This window comes from Dermacentor silvarum, chromosome 1 (genome assembly GCF_013339745.2).
Source record: "Dermacentor silvarum isolate Dsil-2018 chromosome 1, BIME_Dsil_1.4, whole genome shotgun sequence".
Classification (NCBI taxonomy): Eukaryota; Metazoa; Arthropoda; class Arachnida; order Ixodida; family Ixodidae; genus Dermacentor; species Dermacentor silvarum.
Genome location: NC_051154.1, coordinates 377266140 through 377284886, shown reverse-complemented (window position 1 = coordinate 377284886; position 18747 = coordinate 377266140). Strand labels below are relative to the sequence as shown.

Genomic DNA, 18747 nt, shown 5'->3' with positions numbered 1-18747 from the left:
TTAAAATATAATAAATCAAACAGGAGATGACCCTCACCCTTGTGGTACCCCGCATTTCTGCTTATACGTTGACGATAAGCATTCGCTTTGATAACAATAGAATTATCTTTTCCTTATAAATTCTGAAGCCCATGCCGTGATGTATTTCGGAAAAATGTAATTCTCTAGTTGCTTTATCAGTATGCCATGCTCCAAGGAATCTTAAGCTTTAGCTAGATCTAGGGTCACTAATGCTGTATATTTTCTTCGGCGCCGAGAAAGCGACTATGTAAGTCCCCGTGCGCTCACCACATCAAGCATCCAGATGTAAAGCCAATTTGAGTGCGGCTAAGCATTGCATTTTCAGAAATATAGATCGTCATTCGGTAATTGAAAATTCTTTGTATTAGTTTAATCAGATTGGATGTGAGAGAAATTGGTCTAATATTATCGAAATGATGTCCACGTCCATGTTTTTTTAAGTATTGGAATTACCTTAGCAAGTTTGCATTCTTAAGGTATCCAGGCACTTTTCAAAGAGTAAGTGGCCATATTCAGAATTTCTTGAGGGGACAATTCATACACAATTTTATCACGCCTGCGGTAACTTCATCTGGACCAGGCACTGAAAAAGGCAGAGAACCAACAACATCCGCCAGCTCTTGTAATGTGACTTCCTAAAATCCTCAAGTGGCACCGGGTTTAGCAGCTACGCTGGAACGATTGAAGTGGATCTTTTCTAGTCCCTTTCCAATATTTTCTAAAAATTCGGATCATTCACGTGGCGAAAGGACAAAAGAATCAATATTTGTTGGAACCAGAGGCATCTTTCGAGAGCATAAAAATCTAAAAAGGGCTCCCTTATGTTTAGATTTAGGCAGATATCTAAATTTCTTCGTATCATACTCATCTTGGCTATAGATCCCGTAGGCTTGAAAGATGCAGCAACAAATTGGTAATCACTCCAATTTTTTCGGACATTATTTACAAACAAGTTGCTTCCAGGCAGCTTTTCGCCTTCGATGAACTCGCGTACATTCTCAATTCCACCACAAACTGAAATGTCCGCCTTTATCTGAGGTGAACTTAAAAGCCGCGTTCTTCAAGGAACGTTTTAAAACTGCGCAGAGGCTCATAGCCCTAATATCCTCTTGCATATGCGTGCATGAATGCATCGTCGAGCTTAAGTACTTTTGAAATTTGTCATAATTTACTTATGTGTCAATTTCGCTTCTGAAAGAAATGAAAGGAAAATGAATATCTAAAATAATAGGAATGTGGTCACTGTTTGCAGCACAGTGTATAGTATTCCACGAGGATATAGTTAAATACGAGCTCGAAAAAAGTGCGATCTATCGCTGATTGAGACTGGCCGCGAACAAACGTAGCAATTTTAAATTTAGACAAGAAAGATTGTTATCAAGAGTCCATCCCTACATGTCTTTTCCACCTAAATGAGTTTTGAAACCCCAAGACACATGATGAGAATATAAGTCACCGGCGAGTATTATGGCTTTTCTGCAGGAAGCTAATGCGCCGTCTAGAGATCAGGTGGACATGCACTCCGACTGTGGAATATAAGTTCATTAAGGAAAAAGGCGATCAGTCTGCGAGCGTTATGTCTAGTGCTAAAATTTCGCACTCAGTAGACACACATTAATATGATATCGTGGCCTTGTGACTGAATTTAGTCGAAACCAAGAAAGCAACGCCATTACCTCTGGCAGGTCAATGCAAGCGAAATAATCGATAATTTCTTGAGAATGTTTTACCATTTCAAAGCCAAGTTTGTTGTAGAACAATTATGCCTGGGGAAAGCTGGAAAAATATAATAAACACGAATGAACTGCGCCAGCCGACAAGACCAACCACAAAGACCACGGCGATTCCAAGGACTACGTCGTCTTCCTTTTTCTCTATGAGCACTTCCTTTCCTTTCGCTGAAATTCGTCGCATTGTAACGATATACTGATGAACTTTCCTAACAGGTATGCTGTTTTCACTATTCTGCCTACTGAGCGCTTGAAAAGATGTGTCGCCCGTATGTGTAAATATTCCTTGGTAAAACATTAGAGGGACACTAAATAGAGAAGTGATTTGAGCTGTGTTAGTAAATTAGCCTTTCACAATACCAAGAAAGTCAACCTTAACGTGAGAAGACGCTTGGCGTGCCAGTGAAGACGCGAAAACGGGAGGCTGGTGGCGATGCCGCCTTGAAGCCTCTGCACCAGCTATCCGTGATGTCTTGCACTTCGACACCATTTTTATCGCCAACAGTTAAATTATGATCGGTAAAAATGTACTACAGTGTATTCTAAAAGAGCCATTGACTAAATTTATGAAACTTCAAGAACCTTTATTCAACCAAAACGAATTGGTGCGAAATCAACGAAACTAGAGTTCTTCAAGAATGATTTAATTATCTAAACGGATTTAGTGCTTCTCCTTAGTGTCCCTTTAAGGTCATATCAGATGCAACGATAACTAAGCATAGCGATTGGATTTTGATGTGTGAGAATACTGTTTGGGGTGAAAGTGTATAACACTTCTCTTGGTCTTCCAACCACTTTTATCTTCGTATGGCAAAAGAGTCAGATTATCAGGGGGGAGGTACCTATTCTTCAGACCAGTGTGTTCACTTCTGCACTCAACACTATCGAAGATAGACACGCAAATACACGGCGGGCGCCGACAACCATTGATATAAGTACTCTCTTCTCAGTTGTGGCGATAAGGCACTGACGGCGTTCTGCGAGCATTCTGGCCTCAAGCGTGACTCCGGAAGGTATGTCTCTCGTCGACGGTTGGCTCTGGTGACGGGGGGTGCCAGCGGCATCGGCGAGGCCACATGCCTCGCCTTAGCGGGCGAAGGTGCGACGTTGGTTGTCGCCGACAAGCAGCTGGAGGCCGCACAGAAAGTGACCGAAACCTTGTCAGGTGGGTGGCTATGCTATTGCATGGGCAGTTCTCCTTAGAAGGACAGACCCAAAATTTACTGCGCTCAGGAGTTATATAAGCTGGAAATCTCGTTATCTCCGTAGCCTCACGATCGAACGCCTGAGGCAACGCAAACAAAATTTAAATAATGTCCTCGTCATTTGCTGTAAGGAGTCTACATGCAAGTGCTGTGAAGACGCATGAAAGCTTATTATAATTATCTGGGTTAAAGCCCCACGGTTGTGATGGCTGTGATGCGCGTACTGTAAGAACACTCCATACGCGCGTCTTTTTTTTTCTTTCGTGGTACTTACTACGAAGAAAGCAATAACAACCGTATTGTATTAACCGCAAGAAAATTGCGTTAGAACCTCATTTTTTACAGCGTAAGCTGTTATGGGCTCATTCCAATAACCGTTTCTGGTCGCGATGATGCCGCCGCTGCCAGCCCCGTAACTGCTATCGCCGGAAATGCGAAAAAACGTACCCGGATTCCGCCGGGATTGAACCCACGTGCGCTGCGCCGGAGCCGGATACTTTACCACTGACCTACGCAAGCGCTTGCTATCGGGCAGCGGAACGAAAACCCTATAAACGCAGACGATCGGAGCCTGCGCCAGTATGGTGGCGCTATCTAGTTAAGGCGCAGACGACGAGATGCCATTCAGACGAGGCGCGCAAAAAAAAGCGATCCCCAGTCTCCGCTACTATGGTGGCGCCGTCTAGTTAACGTGCCTGCAAACGCATCGTGCGCAGCTCGCCATCGACGCCGGGCGGACAGTTCAGAAGATCGTTCTCGTCAAAACGAGGCGAAGAGACTTTGTCGCGAAGACCCTGGTGTGCGTGGTGCCGAAATTGGAGCTACTCTTGAGCCGCTCCACCAGCTTACGTTGTGACTGTGCTGCGTGGCCGCGCAGGCCTGTCTTTGTCTAGTTCCCAAAATTGTCTAAATGACTGCTATCAGGGGAAGCATCAGGCAATATTAAATCCATTCTTTCATTATTGCAATTAAGCCTGAAAGGTATCCAAGGGCCAACTGAGCAAGAAACGCTGCGCCTCTTTGCATTCTCCAATTCCGATAAAACAAGAAAAAAAACCACTTTAGGCGACTTTAATGTTCCCTTTGAGTGTATTGAACGGCGTTAGCGTCTAGACCTTAGGTTAACACACGCCCTTCTTCTAAACACCCAGAGGAGCAACTGACGACGTGTCCTAACGCGCCGGCGGAGCGCGCGTTAGGACACGAACAGTGAATGGCTCATACCCCCGTCAACGCAGCCTCCCCATTACGACGACAGAAGAGAAGTGAAATTCTGCGCTGGAATGGTGAGCCTCCATGGAAGCAGCTGTGGAAGAAGACGACGACGAACGCGTGACCAGTGGCACGAGCGCGTTCGCGCGGTTGCGCCGAGGGGCTCCATCGAGCCAGCTGTGGAAGAAGACGACACTCGAGCCATTGATGATGATGATAGTTAATCATCATAATGATGAGAAAGACCTGACGGTTAAATGGTCCTTTCCTTAACTAAACTTATGCTCCTATATCACATCTATCCTATACAACTCTTATCTTAAACCATTATCTCCTTTCAGATGGGTGCTTATTATTCTCACTGTCTCAGAGACACCTCAACTTCCGGTTGCCTGAGGCCGACTTCCGGTGTGCTCCTTGAGAAACATAATGTCGCTATGTGCTGGCGCTATAAACGTGGTAACCTTAACGAAACTGACATTTGGGCGAGTTGGTTTAGGTTAATCTTGGGTAAACAGCGCAACATAGACACGAACAAGAGCTAAGGAAGTGACCGGACAGGCGTTGATGATTAGTTTAACAGTTCGCAACATGATTTTGATGGGTCACATTAGAGGTAATATCTGAAAATGTGAACTATGAAATTATTTTCGTGAGCGTACATAGGCGCAAATACCTGGTTATTTGTTTGCCTCTGTATATATGACTCATACCCACTTTGTACAGAAGATAAAGGAATAGGGCCCCTTGTCGTCTTCGCCTATCCAGTCATTGCTGGCCCGAGGTGACGTTACATTTCCCGCAAAAAAAAAAGGAGTTACAGTCTCACTATTCGAGTTCACAAAATCATTTGAACAGGTCATTATAAAAAAGACAGCAACAGAAAATATGAAATCTCTGCTTAGCTTTTGAAATTAAAGCTTATACATACCAAAGGCTGAACGAGCCGAGAACAGTGCGCCTCGTCGTCTTTTCTTACCCAGTCACTATATACTGGCCTGGATAGCGTGACTGCCAGGTTTATTCTTTTTTTTTCTATATAGGTGTCAGTGAGGCAGATGAAGAACGTACGGCGCCAGCCAGGCAAGGACCAAGTTTATCTCATTGTTACGTCACTGTAATCACCTGACACCGCTTGGCGATTAGAGCCGGCAGAATAGAGGTCACTTAGACTGAACCTCGGAGTAAAATGTATAGGAGCGCCGACTCGCCTCTCTTGAAATGCATTTGGCGCGGCCAGTTATTGTCCCACCGATAAAAGGCGTCCAGGGCCGGTATTTTGTAGCGATGCCTTGTGCTTTATTCTATGCTAGTCTTATGATCTACCGCTCACGGTCGGCTGATCCCGTTGATAACGTGAGCGGACCGTCGCTCTGACCACTGACCAAGCGCAAAAAGCGCGAAAAGGCATTAGCATCAGAAAGGCATCGCTACAAAATACCGGCCCAGTGTTCCACCGTGCTCTGATCCTCCGCTCAGCTCTTTTCTTCTTCGTGGCTTTTCGAAGTGCAATCCTCTGTAGTGAAGACGACGAACGCTGGCCAATCGTCATTACCAGCGCTATGCACGGAGGATGAGTTCTTCCATCTTCCTTTCCAGACTTTCGGTGCCAAATATTCGTGCCCTGCGGCGGTCAAGTGGGGAAACGATCGTGTCGAGAGCGCTTTCAGCTGTCAACATATTAAGTGCCAAATGACGCACTTTCAGTGTTGTGACCGCTTGAAGCGGTAAATCGTTGCGGCGCGCTTTTCGATTGCGACTGCAGCGAGTAATGATACGATCAACTGATTTACAATAGTGAAAAATATTGTCACCGAAGTTACAAATCGCTGTTACACTAGCGGAGATAAATGCGATTATAGCGCGCTGTTCGAGCGTAGCAGTAGCGGCATATTGGATCGCGATGGTGTTTGCGGGCACTCAGCTTATATTAGTAGAAAACAATATTAAATGCATTTTGCGTGTATGCCAGCCTGCCACGTAATTCACGACCACAACTTGAATAAAATTGCATTTGGTGTAAGCGTAGTTCCCGCATAAAACAAAAGTCTGCTGATATTCCCGAGGGCCAGCCGTGTGTCTTTACCAATCATAGAGCACTGCTGCCACCAGCTGAGGAATTAGGTGGTGCAGTGTGTGGTAAACACATCTGAATGCTTTAATTGTAGCTGGGGATGTTAGCCTGGTGGCATGCCGGCTGAAGCATGCCACGACACAGGCAGAAACGTGCCGTAAACCGAAGTTTATGAAGACAGACCAGATACAAAACACGTTCGAAACCGCAAAACTATAAATGGGGCGGAATTGACTAAGCAAACATACGAACAAATTTTGTCGCAAGAAAAATCTTAAGAAAAAATTCACCGATGATTACGATACTCCGTAATGCGAAATTTCAGCGCAGCGTTTTAGGTGTTTTGAATTTCATCGGTTGCGTAGCTCAATGTGCAGAAAGAAAGTGTGAACACGGGAATGCGTGGCTCGCGCAGATCGAGCGCATTCTCTAGGGGCGGCTACACAGGCGAAATAGCGATGCACAGTGGGTACAAAGACCACGTCAGCGCTTTGTTTCCATATATGGTATCGGTGGACGCGCTCACCGCATGCTTCAGTGATGACGTCATCGGCGACTGTGTGACGGCGTACGCCACTATGGTACCATCTCGTAGCGGGTCGCCGCAGAGCACGTCTTGCACGGTACTACGCTATGGTGTAACTAATACGCATTTCTTATGCTTTCGCCATACACTCTTCCTCCGCTTTCCTCATCGCGCTCTCTTCGCTATCCCAGTCTTTCATCCCCCGCTGCGTTCTCTCTTTCATCCCTCGCTGTGCTCGGTCGCTCGATTATGGCGAGGCACGCTGACGCTCAACGTAGGAATGGACGCCTAAGAGCTGTGCTCTAAAAGGCATGTTCACAAAGCTAAAACCATTCATAAGATCAGCAAGCTTGCCATGCCCGCCGCTGCAAAGACGAGCGTTGTAGTCGACAGAAGGCTTGGAGCATACGTGCAAACTTCAGTTCTTGCGCCAATAGTAAGCGTGAGTTGATTGACAAAACTTGACCAGCAGTCGCAGCTGTCGACGTAAGAATAAAATTCTACAATAAGGGGGTAGCAGTCTTACGAACGTAATTACTTCTATCTGCGCTGCTCGAGCTGACGCGTGTAAGCGATGGAACGGGCTCCTGAGGCCGACGGACCCGAGGCCACAACTGATCGCTGAGGATGCCGCGTGCTTTCATCTTTCTGGCACGCTCTGATTTATCATCTCAAAGTGCATTGAGCAGTTTTAGCGCATAATTATATTGGGCGCGCGGTGGTGTGGAAGGCAGTAACATTAATGTTTTGGTGCGAACTTCGTGTTAATGTCTGATAGGCTGTGTTTCTCTATGCGCGCAATAACCGGGCTTTTCATACTTGTCATGACACTCTATTAGGTGGTGGCATATAGAAGTGTCGTGTCCGTTCCTTGCAGCCGTCAAGCTCGTCATTGATGTATTTTTAGCACTACTATCATTATTTTTTTCTAGTTTGAGCTCTGCCTCAATCATAGGGCTGCGTATGATTATTTTTCCAGAGGTTTTTGAGATTATAATTCTTTATGGGAGATGAAACAACGAAAAAAGAACAACGAAAGACTCCTAAACGATTCCAATTATCAAAATGTGTTCCTTCTGGACAATCCTTCAGTGCCTCAGCCTTCTATTATATTGCTCAGATTTTCACTTCAGCAATAAGTCGAATTGAAGTAGTGGCTGTGCGTACGGTTTTGCTCATCCTGCGCAGCTTACGGTGTGAGCAAACGGATGCGTACGACGGACGGCAATTCTGTCTATGATGTTAAGCGGGACGTCAATACGATGACATAAAAAACATGAATGCCGAATAAAATCACGTACTACCATTGATACGAAAATAGCGCGTACTGCACGAACAAGCGTGATCGATACCACGAAATAAAATACATTTAATGAATCGTCGCATGAGTTCTCTTGCAGCCAATCAGTGTAAAGTAAATCGTAGGAATAATCTTTTGTGTGGGCAACAACTTTTGAGCAGCCAACACATTTTGTTTCCTTCCATATGGGCAAGAAAATACAAGGTTTGTCCGCAAGCCAAGGGAAAAGGAGGGCGTAAGCCTCCTGACTAAGGCCTTTGCCTCGCTGGAGGCAAAGGCCTTATTCTATGCTAGTCTTATGATCTACCACTCACGGTCGGCTGATCCCGTTGATAACATGAGCGGACCGTCGCTCTGACCACTGACCAAGCGCGAAAAGCGCGAAAAGGCATTAGCATCAGAAAGGCATCGCTACAAAATACCGGCCCAGTGTTCCACCGTGCTCTGATCCTCCGCTCAGCTCTTTTCTTCTTCGTGGCTTTTCGAAGTGCAATTCTCTGTAGTGAAGACGACGAACGCTGGCCAATCGTCATTACCAGCGCTATGCACGGAGGATGAGTTCTTCCATCTTCCTTACCAGACTTTCGGTGCCAAATATTCGTGCCCTGCGGCGGTCAAGTGGAGAAACGATCGTGTCGAGAGCGCTTTCAGCTGTCAACATATTAAGTGCCAAATGACGCACTTTCGGTGTTGTGACCGCTTGAAGCGGTAAATCGTTGCGGCGCGATTTTCGATTGCGACTGCAGCGAGTAATGATACGATCAACTGATTTACAATAGTGAAAAATATTGTCACCGAAGTTACCAATCGCTGTTACACTAGCGGAGATAAATGCGATTATAGCGCGCTGTTCGAGCGTAGCAATAGCGGCATATTGGATCGCGATGGTGTTTGCGGGCACTCAGCTAATACAAGTAGAAAACAATATTACATGCACTTTGCGTGTATGCCAGCCTGCCACGTAATTCACGACCACAACTTGAATAAAATTGCATTTGGTGTAAGCGTAGTTCCCGCATAAAACAAAAGTCTGCTGATATTCCCGAGGGCCAGCCGTGTGTCTTTACCAATCATAGAGCACTGCTGCCACCAGCTGAGGAATTAGGTGGTGCAGTGTGTGGTAAACACATCTGAATGCTTTAATTGTAGCTGGGGATGTTAGCCTGGTGGCATGCCGGCTGAAGCATGCCACGACACAGGCAGAAACGTGCCGTAAACCGAAGTTTATGAAGACAGACCAGATACAAAACACGTTCAAAACCGCAAAACTATAAATGGGGCGGAATTGACTAAGCAAACATACGAACAAATTTTGTCGCAAGAAAAATCTTAAGAAAAAATTCACCGATGATTACGATACTCCGTAATGCGAAATTTCAGCGCAGCGTTTTAGGTGTTTTGAATTTCATCGGTTGCGTAGCTCAATGTGCAGAAAGAAAGTGTGAACACGGGAATGCGTGGCTCGCGCAGATCGAGCGCATTCTCTAGGGGCGGCTACACAGGCGAAGTAGCGATGCACAGTGGGTACAAAGCCCACGTCAGTGCTTTGTTTCCATATATGGTATCGGTGGACGCGCTCACCACATGCCTTAGTGATGACGTCATCGGCGACTGTGTGACGGCGTACGCCACTATGGTACCATCTCGTAGCGGGTCGCCGCAGAGCACGTCTTGCGCGGTACTACGCTATGGTGTAACTAATACGCATTTCTTATGCTTTCGCCATACACTCTTCCTCCGCTTTCCTCATCGCGCTCTCTTCGCTATCCCAGTCTTTCATCCCCCGCTGCGTTCTCTCTTTCATCCCTCGCTGTGCTCGGTCGCTCGATTATGGCGAGGGACGCTGACGCTCAACGTAGGAACGGACGCCTAAGAGCTGTGCTCTAAAAGGCATGTTCACAAAGCTAAAACCATTCATAAGATCAGCAAGCTTGCCATGCCCGCCGCTGCAAAGACGAGCGTTGTAGTCGACAGAAGGCTTGGAGCATACGTGCAAACTTCAGTTCTTGCGCCAATAGTAAGCGTGAGTTGATTGACAAAACTTGACCAGCAGTCGCAGCTGTCGACGTAAGAATAAAATTCTACAATAAGGGGGTAGCAGTCTTACGAACGTAATTACTTCTATCTGCGCTGCTCGAGCTGACGCGTGTAAGCGATGGAACGGGCTCCTGAGGCCGACGGACCCGAGGCCACAACTGATCGCTGAGGATGCCGCGTGCTTTCATCTTTCTGGCACGCTCTGATTTATCATCTCAAAGTGCATTGAGCAGTTTTAGCGCATAATTATATTGGGCGCGCGGTGGTGTGGAAGGCAGTAACATTAATGTTTTGGTGCGAACTTCGTGTTAATGTCTGATAGGCTGTGTTTCTCTATGCGCGCAATAACCGGACTTTTCATACTTGTCATGACACTCTATTAGGTGGTGGCATATAGAAGTGTCGTGTCCGTTCCTTGCAGCCGTCAAGCTCGTCATTGGTGTATTTTTAGCACTACTATCATTATTTTTTTCTAGTTTGAGCTCTGCCTCAATCATAGGGCTGCGTATGATTATTTTTCCAGAGGTTTTTGAGATTATAATTCTTTATGGGAGATGAAACAACGAAAAAACAACAACGAAAGACTCCTAAACGATTCCAATTATCAAAATGTGTTCCTTCTGGACAATCCTTCAGTGCCTCAGCCTTCTATTATATTGCTCAGATTTTCACTTCAGCAATAAGTCGAATTGAAGTAGTGGCTGTGCGTACGGTTTTGCTCATCCTGCGCAGCTTACGGTGTGAGCAAACGGATGCGTACGACGGATGGCAATTCTGTCTATGATATTAAGCGGGACGTCAATACGATGACATAAAAAACATGAATGCCGAATAAAATCACGTACTACCATTGATACGAAAATAGCGCGTACTGCACGAACAAGCGTGATCGATACCACGAAATAAAATACATTTAATGAATCGTCGCATGAGTTCTCTTGCAGCCAATCATTGTAAAGTAAATCGTAGGAATAATCTTTTGTGTGGGCAACAACTTTTGAGCAGCCAACACATTTTGTTTCCTTCCATATGGGCAAGAAAATACAAGGTTTGTCCGCAAGCCAAGGGAAAAGGAGGGCGTAAGCCTCCTGACTAAGGCCTTTGCCTCGCTGGAGCAGCAGAAATTGCAGTTTTCAAAGAGAAACATAACATAGATATTAAAAGTAAGGCAACGCTTGCGCATATGTATCAGCAGTTTGCCTGTCGGGTTGGTCTATGCGTCTAGATTGTAATGGACTACCAAGATACATGCCGCCATGAAGCGCCGTGTAATAGGTCAGCAGGATGCCGGCAAAAAGCACCCTGCGATCTAATATACGGGGTGATCATTTTCCAGTTCTATGGAATTTGTAAAAACAGACTGTGGCCGATGGCATGAATCTTGTCCTAGAGTTGGATTATTCGAAGAGGCGGACATCAGCAGCACGAGAAATCCAAACACATATTAAAGTAATTAACAAAATTCCCTAAATAATTTCTTAATTATTTACTTTATGGCACATCTTGCAATTTACGAATTGTAACCTGTGAGCTTGCAAGACCTATACACTTGAAATAAATTACCAGGATGACACCAATTTCCAGATATTATTTCCAATAGTGTGGGACCAAATACATGGGCGTTCCAGTTACTTTTGTGCTTCAATGCGTAAGAGAGTGTTTTCTTAAAAAAGTAAGTGGAGCAACTGTGCATTCTTACGGCGAGTTTGATGGCGCATGTCTCCAAACTGGTGTCATCTGTCAAAGCGGGGCCTCCACACTTGCCGGGGCGTGGCTGGTCGAAACTAGCCGAGCCGCCGCCAGAGGCGCCTGCTGCAGTCAAGAACACCGCGCGCGTGCGGCGCGAACGCGGGGAAATGAGGAAACGCGGACGGCGTCGGCAGCAGCTCTGCGCGTTTCCTCGTTGGTGCTGCTACAATTTCTTTCTCTCTCGTTCTCATTTTCTCTTTCTCCCGAGCATAGCGCGCCGCGCGCATGCTCTCCTTCCCTCTCCTTAACGTCTCATGTCAAGGCAACATGTGCACTGCACGGAGAGGACGCGAAGCACACGCCGCTACGCGAAGTGGTTGCTACGGAACGCGCGCAGACGTCATCGCCAGGAGCAGTTTTTGTTCGCACTACGCGGCGCAACCAAGAGCTTAAACAGCTCTGCTGCTAAAATGATCACTCTGTATAGTATGTGACATGACGCCAACCTTTCATTGTGCCTATGAATTTACCGAGGCTTCGGTTACGTCGAGTCCATAGGCTTGTGGATACCACGCGCGCGTGCGCACACACATGCGCTCGCACACGCACGCACGCACGCACGCACGCACGCACACACGCACGCACGCACACACACACACACACACACACACGCACACACACACACACACACACACACACACACACACACACACGCAGCTCTGCCGATTGCACGGGATCACCTCTGCCTTGCAGATATCCCCAAAGGCCCTCTACGACAGCCACCACAGACGCTTTCACTTCTCTCCAGGCTCTTTGGTCTTTCTTTGGACGCCTGGCCGCCACGTCGGCCTGCCTTATAAGCTTCCACCTCGCTATTCTGGGCTTTACAAGGTTATCCGCCAGCTCACTGAAGTCACATAAAAGATCTCCCCGGTGGACGGTAGCTCGTCATCTTCCGTACCATCCAGTGCACGTCTCCCATTCGCAGCCCTACTTTTCTGACAACCCTTTCCTTTCCTAAGGGACAAGACGGGGCTCCCACCAAAGGGGTCATATGTTACCTGCCATTGCCGTACATTGAAGAAGGCGCCACCAAGAGGATGAAGACCATGATCGGAGAAGCGCACGTGTGGCTGTTCCGCTGTATCGGCTGTATATAGCTTCTCTCTATATATATTCCGTAGATACATTAGACAGTTTTAGTATTGCGGAAATGGCACCACGCTAAACGCAATAAAATAGCGGGGTCAGACTGCGCATGCTCAGAACGCTATTTCAGTTTTGCGGGTGGCGTGCGTCCGCTATTTTTCAAATATAGCGGAGACGCTAAACGCTCGCTAAGTTTCTAGCGTTGCAAACATGGTGGCACCCTCGGCCCGAGTGCTTGACATGCAGGCTCGTTTCAAGGCTTGGCGTGGATCCACACGGCTAGTTTGGTTGTCGAGCTGCTCAGTTTGCTGCTTTGACTACTCGCAGCTAGATGGTTTTGCTCTTAGCGGCGCATCGTTGTCTTACGCTATACTAAAACTCTATCGAACAGCGTTCCGCAAAGATTTAGCGTGCGTAACACGCTAACGCTAACGCAAGCATTTTCCGCAATACTAAAAGTCTCTATTGTCTGTTTAATTTTGCCTGCTCTTATCCCCGTCACATTTTGGTTGCGCAATTATATGGACACTCCAGGCAAGTTCTCACGAACGCTATTGCCGTGATGATCCGTGTAGAGTTCCAGTGCGATAAGATTGGACGGTCCTCAGGACGTTTGCTGAGGGTGCGAGGGAAAGCTTGCGAGGGTGAGTCGAGTAGGATGGTGGCAGTCTTCCTGCGCTCCCAATATTGGTCAAATGATCAAGCGCGCACCACCTCCTTTAGCGCGGTCATGGCTGCGCTTGGTTGCGCTTGGTTCAGCGCATACGTAGCCCGCGCGCCGTATCTTGGAAGTAATCTGCAGATGGTGCGAATTTAAGGGTGAGCTGATATGGCTGGTGGCTTCATGCGCTTGTCTTTCCTTAAGCCTGTGTTGGAGGTTGCGTAAGCGAAGTTTTGGAGACAGAGGGAAGCTAGCGGCAGCATGATGCTTTTTTTTATTTCAGTTTTCGCAGCAGACAGCACATAAAGCCTGATGCCGGGACAGAAGCTAAAGGCAGTTTATGCCTGACGAGGCCTCAGCTACGAGTGATACACTTACAAAACATGGGAAAAAAATGTGCTAAACCAAACATTGACAATAAAATTGCGTTGACCAAGAAAAGTTATATAACACGACATTTTGCACCGTCCTATAACAACGAGAACGTGTCTCTTATTCAGTAGTAAACACAACAGATCATCCATTGCATGACACTATCCAAATTTACATACAATGAAATAAAAAAAACAAGATACATTTCACTTGTGCATCGTGAAAACCTCTCACATAATAGATAACATTGATTCAATATACACAATAAAATGGACACAAGACAAGATTTACAGATCACTTTCTGTGTTACAAACAAAATGCTTAGTTCTGATTGTACTTTAATCCTCCTGACTTCCGGGTTGGATTTAGGTTCACAGATTTTCCTGAAACTTTCAAGATATGATGTGTAGACAACAAAGATGAAAAGTGACGCTTATTATTTCAGTAATGTCCATGGTTTTAGTATGGCATGATGTACAACATATTGGACACTGGAACTCTATCAGGTAAATTGTGAAGTAGTGGGCTTGCAGCAACGCAAAGCTACATTTCAGAAGAAAATTGTTACCAATGCTGGAAGAACCGTTTAATTATCAAAATTTTACCAATATCAAATAAAATACGAAGAAAAGAGGGTCCTAATTTCTGGCCCAAAAGGAGCGCAGAACTCGGATCAGCGATAGTGTCATCGTCACTGTCCGACAAGTCGAGGTCTGACGAGCTGCTCTGGAATATCTGCTCCGCCATGTCATCCGACACGCGAGGCCTGTCCCCTGAACAAAAAAAAGAGGCACTTTATCCATGCACGCCATAAAAGAAAATTTGGTACAGTGGCCTTTGTAAACTGCGGTAATTACTCAACGTGAAAGCTGGGGAAGTGCGAAGCAGTGATTCGCCGGTGTTTTCCTTATGTTTATCTTGTTTTATCCTGTGTTTATCTTGTGCTTAGCAATCCATCATACGTTTTGACACTTGTGGTAAGGCACAACTGGTGGGAAACCGCCACGCACATGGAAGCAAAGCGACACGCACGTGGAGCCAAAGCCTTTGCTGCGCGTGGCCACGATGACATGCGATCAGATTACAAGATTTTAATGCCTTTCACGAGTTTCTGCTAATTAATGCACTTAATGCTTGATTACACATGTTAGTTTATTTTGAACCGGTTTTGATTAATTCTGCACTTGTTTTGACTGTGTTTTTGCGCGTGACCACGACATGACACGCCGACAGCCCGAGCCCCTTGCGTGCTTTGCACTTAAAAGACAAGCAAGCACAAAGAAAGTCGCGTGACACCAAAATGAACACGCGTTCAACGCACTGCACGTGGCGTCCGTACATTCGCAATGACGGTCTTGATTGCCAGTGTCCAATGTGTTGGACATGCAACATCAAATCACTGGCAGAGAAAAGCAAGCGTACGCGCAACTAAAATTTTCCATTCAGCATACTCCCTGTATCATTACCTTTCCAGTTAATCCTAAATAACGCGGTAAAAGGGTGAAATAATACCATGAACAGCACTTACTTCTCCGGCGGTCGCCGTAGAAGGCCGCTCCTCTGAACGCGGCCATGTCATCCCCTTTATTTCCGGATCCGCTGGCGTAAGTTCACCAAAACTTCATAGATGGCACTAGTAGGTGTCCAAAATATTGGACAAATGGTGTTTACTGGGAAAAATACGCTGAGGACTGCATAGTGATTGAGTATTTTATGTCCAATATATTGTACAAATCTCCATAGCTGGAAGTCAGGAGGATATACCAGAGGACAACAATGTTTCCGTAACATGGCGTTTAAATACACGTGGTGTACATTCGAAGTTTAGCATTCCTTCAAATTTGTTTAAGATGGCAGGTATCTGATAGGTCATTGTTTGCTTTCTATAATTTGTTCTAATTTTTGGTGTTCGATGTTTTTGGTGCCTTAAAAGATATCGAGCGTTTTCCGATCCACAACTTTCGTAAAGCTTCTTCAGGTGTATTTCTTGCAAAACTTTTAAATGATATAACTGGTCCGCCCTTAGGATATAATGTTTCTTGAACAAAGGAGCTGTTCTTAAATCCTGCACATTTTCATGAAAAGACTCAAAGCAGCGCAACACTTTTTTTTGTAAATAATGAGTTTATTGTAATTGTGTTGCGTAGTGGTCCCCCACACCAATAAACCATAAGTTAACCTGGTGTAAAAGAGCGAAAAATAAATATTCTTTTTTAGCCAGATATGTATGAGCTGAGATATCTTGTATAGACCTCCAACTGTACGGGCTAGTTCCATACTTAAGCTCTTTATGTGAACAGACCAGCTCAGGTCTTCCTTTAACTGAACCCCGAGAAATTTTTGCTCTGTGAACTTGGTTTATTAAAGTGTCCTCAAATTTTACACTAAGTTTGTTATGTAAAGGTTTATTTACCGGACGAAATATGACATATGTTGTTTTTGAGGCATTTAACTGTAATCTATTTCTTCTTAACCAGTTTGATAGGTGCGTAAGGTAGTTATTTACAGAACGTTCTAGTGTCAGTAGATTATGTGAAGAGAAGAAGATATTAGTATCATCAGCATACATTATAACTTGAGCGGAACTATCTATCTCTACAATATTATTTATGTAAATAAGAAATAATAACGGACCTAATATAGATCCCGGCGGCAGTCCCTGTTTTAGCTTCGCAAGCACCGGCCGACACAGTGTCATTAGTTTTGACAAACTGATATCGATCATGCAATAACTATTAAGGTCTAGTGTAATACCCCGCACTCCGTATCTTGATAATTTGTGGAGTAATAAATCGAACTGTATAGAATCAAACGCCTCCTGAATGTCTAAAAACAAACCCAGTGTGTACTTTCTACTTTCCATGTTTTCGATTATTTCGTCTTTTATGTGCACAAGAGCTTGTTCAGTCGACCGGTGCTTCCGAAAGCCATACTGGCACTGAATTATTACTTGATGTCTTTCAAAAAATGAGACTAATCTGTCATAAATAATGCTTTCAAATATTTTAGAGGTTGCAGGAAGTACTGAAATAGGTCTGTAGTTAGACAGGGCGTTTACGTCCCCACCTTTGTATACTGCAGTAACATTAGCGATTTTCAATTGTTTAGGAAATACACCAGTAGTGAAAGTGAGGTTAGTTATATAGTTAAGAACTTCGCATATCAATGGCGATATTAACTTTATTTCATTTGAGCCAAGTTCGTCAACACCAGGAGTTACATTATTTTTAAGCTTGTTGATTATATTTGAGATTTCATTTGGGTCAGTAGGTCGTAGGAAAAGAGATTGACGCAGTGTTGCATCCATTCGCATTTTGCCATCGCACACGTTTATATTGGTGTTATAGGAGCCTGCATCAACAAAATGCGTGTTTATTGCATTAGATAGCCCTTCACCACTGAGAGTTTCACCATAAACTACGAGTTGCGTAATTTTATCGCTGGCTTTCTTTCGAGTTTACAGCCTCCCATGTTCGACGTGGATTATTATATACGCCCCCAAAAAGATTCTGGTAGTAGTGCCGTTTCGCTTTCCTTAAGTCGGTCGTTAAAGCATTATGGTACTTTTTGAATTCTGACAATGTAGCTGGGTCTCGTGAATGAATAAAGTTATAGTATAGCCGGTTTTTTATTTTGATACGTTGATAAAGCTGAGCATTAATCCATGGTTTCCTTAGTTTCTAGTACGAGAGGACAACTTTAATACTGGAAATCCAGCATTAAAGGAATCGCGTAGTAAAGAATAGAATGTTTCATAAGCTACGTTTGTATTATCTCCATTATGTATTTCACTCCAGTCAATCAGCTCAACTAGACCAAAAATTCTTTTTGGGTATCAGGGTTTATGGCTCGCCGCCCTTCTCCTTCATGTTTTTCTTTGACTTGGCGCTTTGAAATTGAAAGAAGCAGAAACACAGGCAAATGATCGCTTAGATCATACGAAAATATTCCACTATGAAGTTCCTGTGCACTAGCGTTTGTTATGCAAACATCCAAAATTGTCGCAGTTTGCTGTGTAAGTCTAGTTGGCTGCCGTATATAGTTTGCGAAGCCATATGTTGATAAGACTGTCTCAAAGTTTTCTACGTAAGGCTCATTGGAAGCTAAGTCAATATTGATGTCTCCCATTATTACGCAGGATGTGTTAGAAAAGACAGGGGATGCCAACACCAAGTCCATGAATTCTAAGAAGCGACCTTTGTGTCCCATCGGTGGCCGGTAAAAAGTGACCACTATTGTTTTTCCAATACGTAAGCATAAACATTCAAAATCAGCGTTCATATTTGAGAAATCATCTAACAGCTCGTAAGAAAAAGTATCCCTAAAGTACACAGCCAACCCTCCGCTCTTCTTTTGCTTACGACAGAGATGTTCAGATCGGTAGCCCGGAAAGTGGGGTTTAGTGTCATCATCTGATAGCCATGTTTCAGTGAGCATTAAAATGTCAAACTGAACGGACAAAGAATGCAAAAAAAGCAGCAATGTCATCTTCTTTTGGTCGAATACTTCGACAGTTTGCATGCATTCCAGAAAAAAAAAACTTGCCGCAAGAAAAATCACGATTAAAATCATCAACCGTGTAGTATCTGCAATTGTCGTCTGGGTACATCATCATGAAGAAAATAACAAAAAAGTCATTAGTTCGCCTCAGGCTTTAACCGTTGATTTTATTCAAGTCTCCTTCATAAGCAATATGAATAATGTCGGATCCTTCATCTTTACGCACCTTGCCTCCAGAGGTCCAGGAAATTTCCATTTGGCTGCCTTTTTC

At 44.9% G+C, this 18747-nt stretch overlaps 1 pseudogene; it reads left to right on the top strand.

Annotated features, from left to right (window-relative positions):
* Positions 1-18747, top strand: part of LOC119445774 ((3R)-3-hydroxyacyl-CoA dehydrogenase-like) — a 31350-nt pseudogene that overhangs the window by 3669 nt on the left and 8934 nt on the right.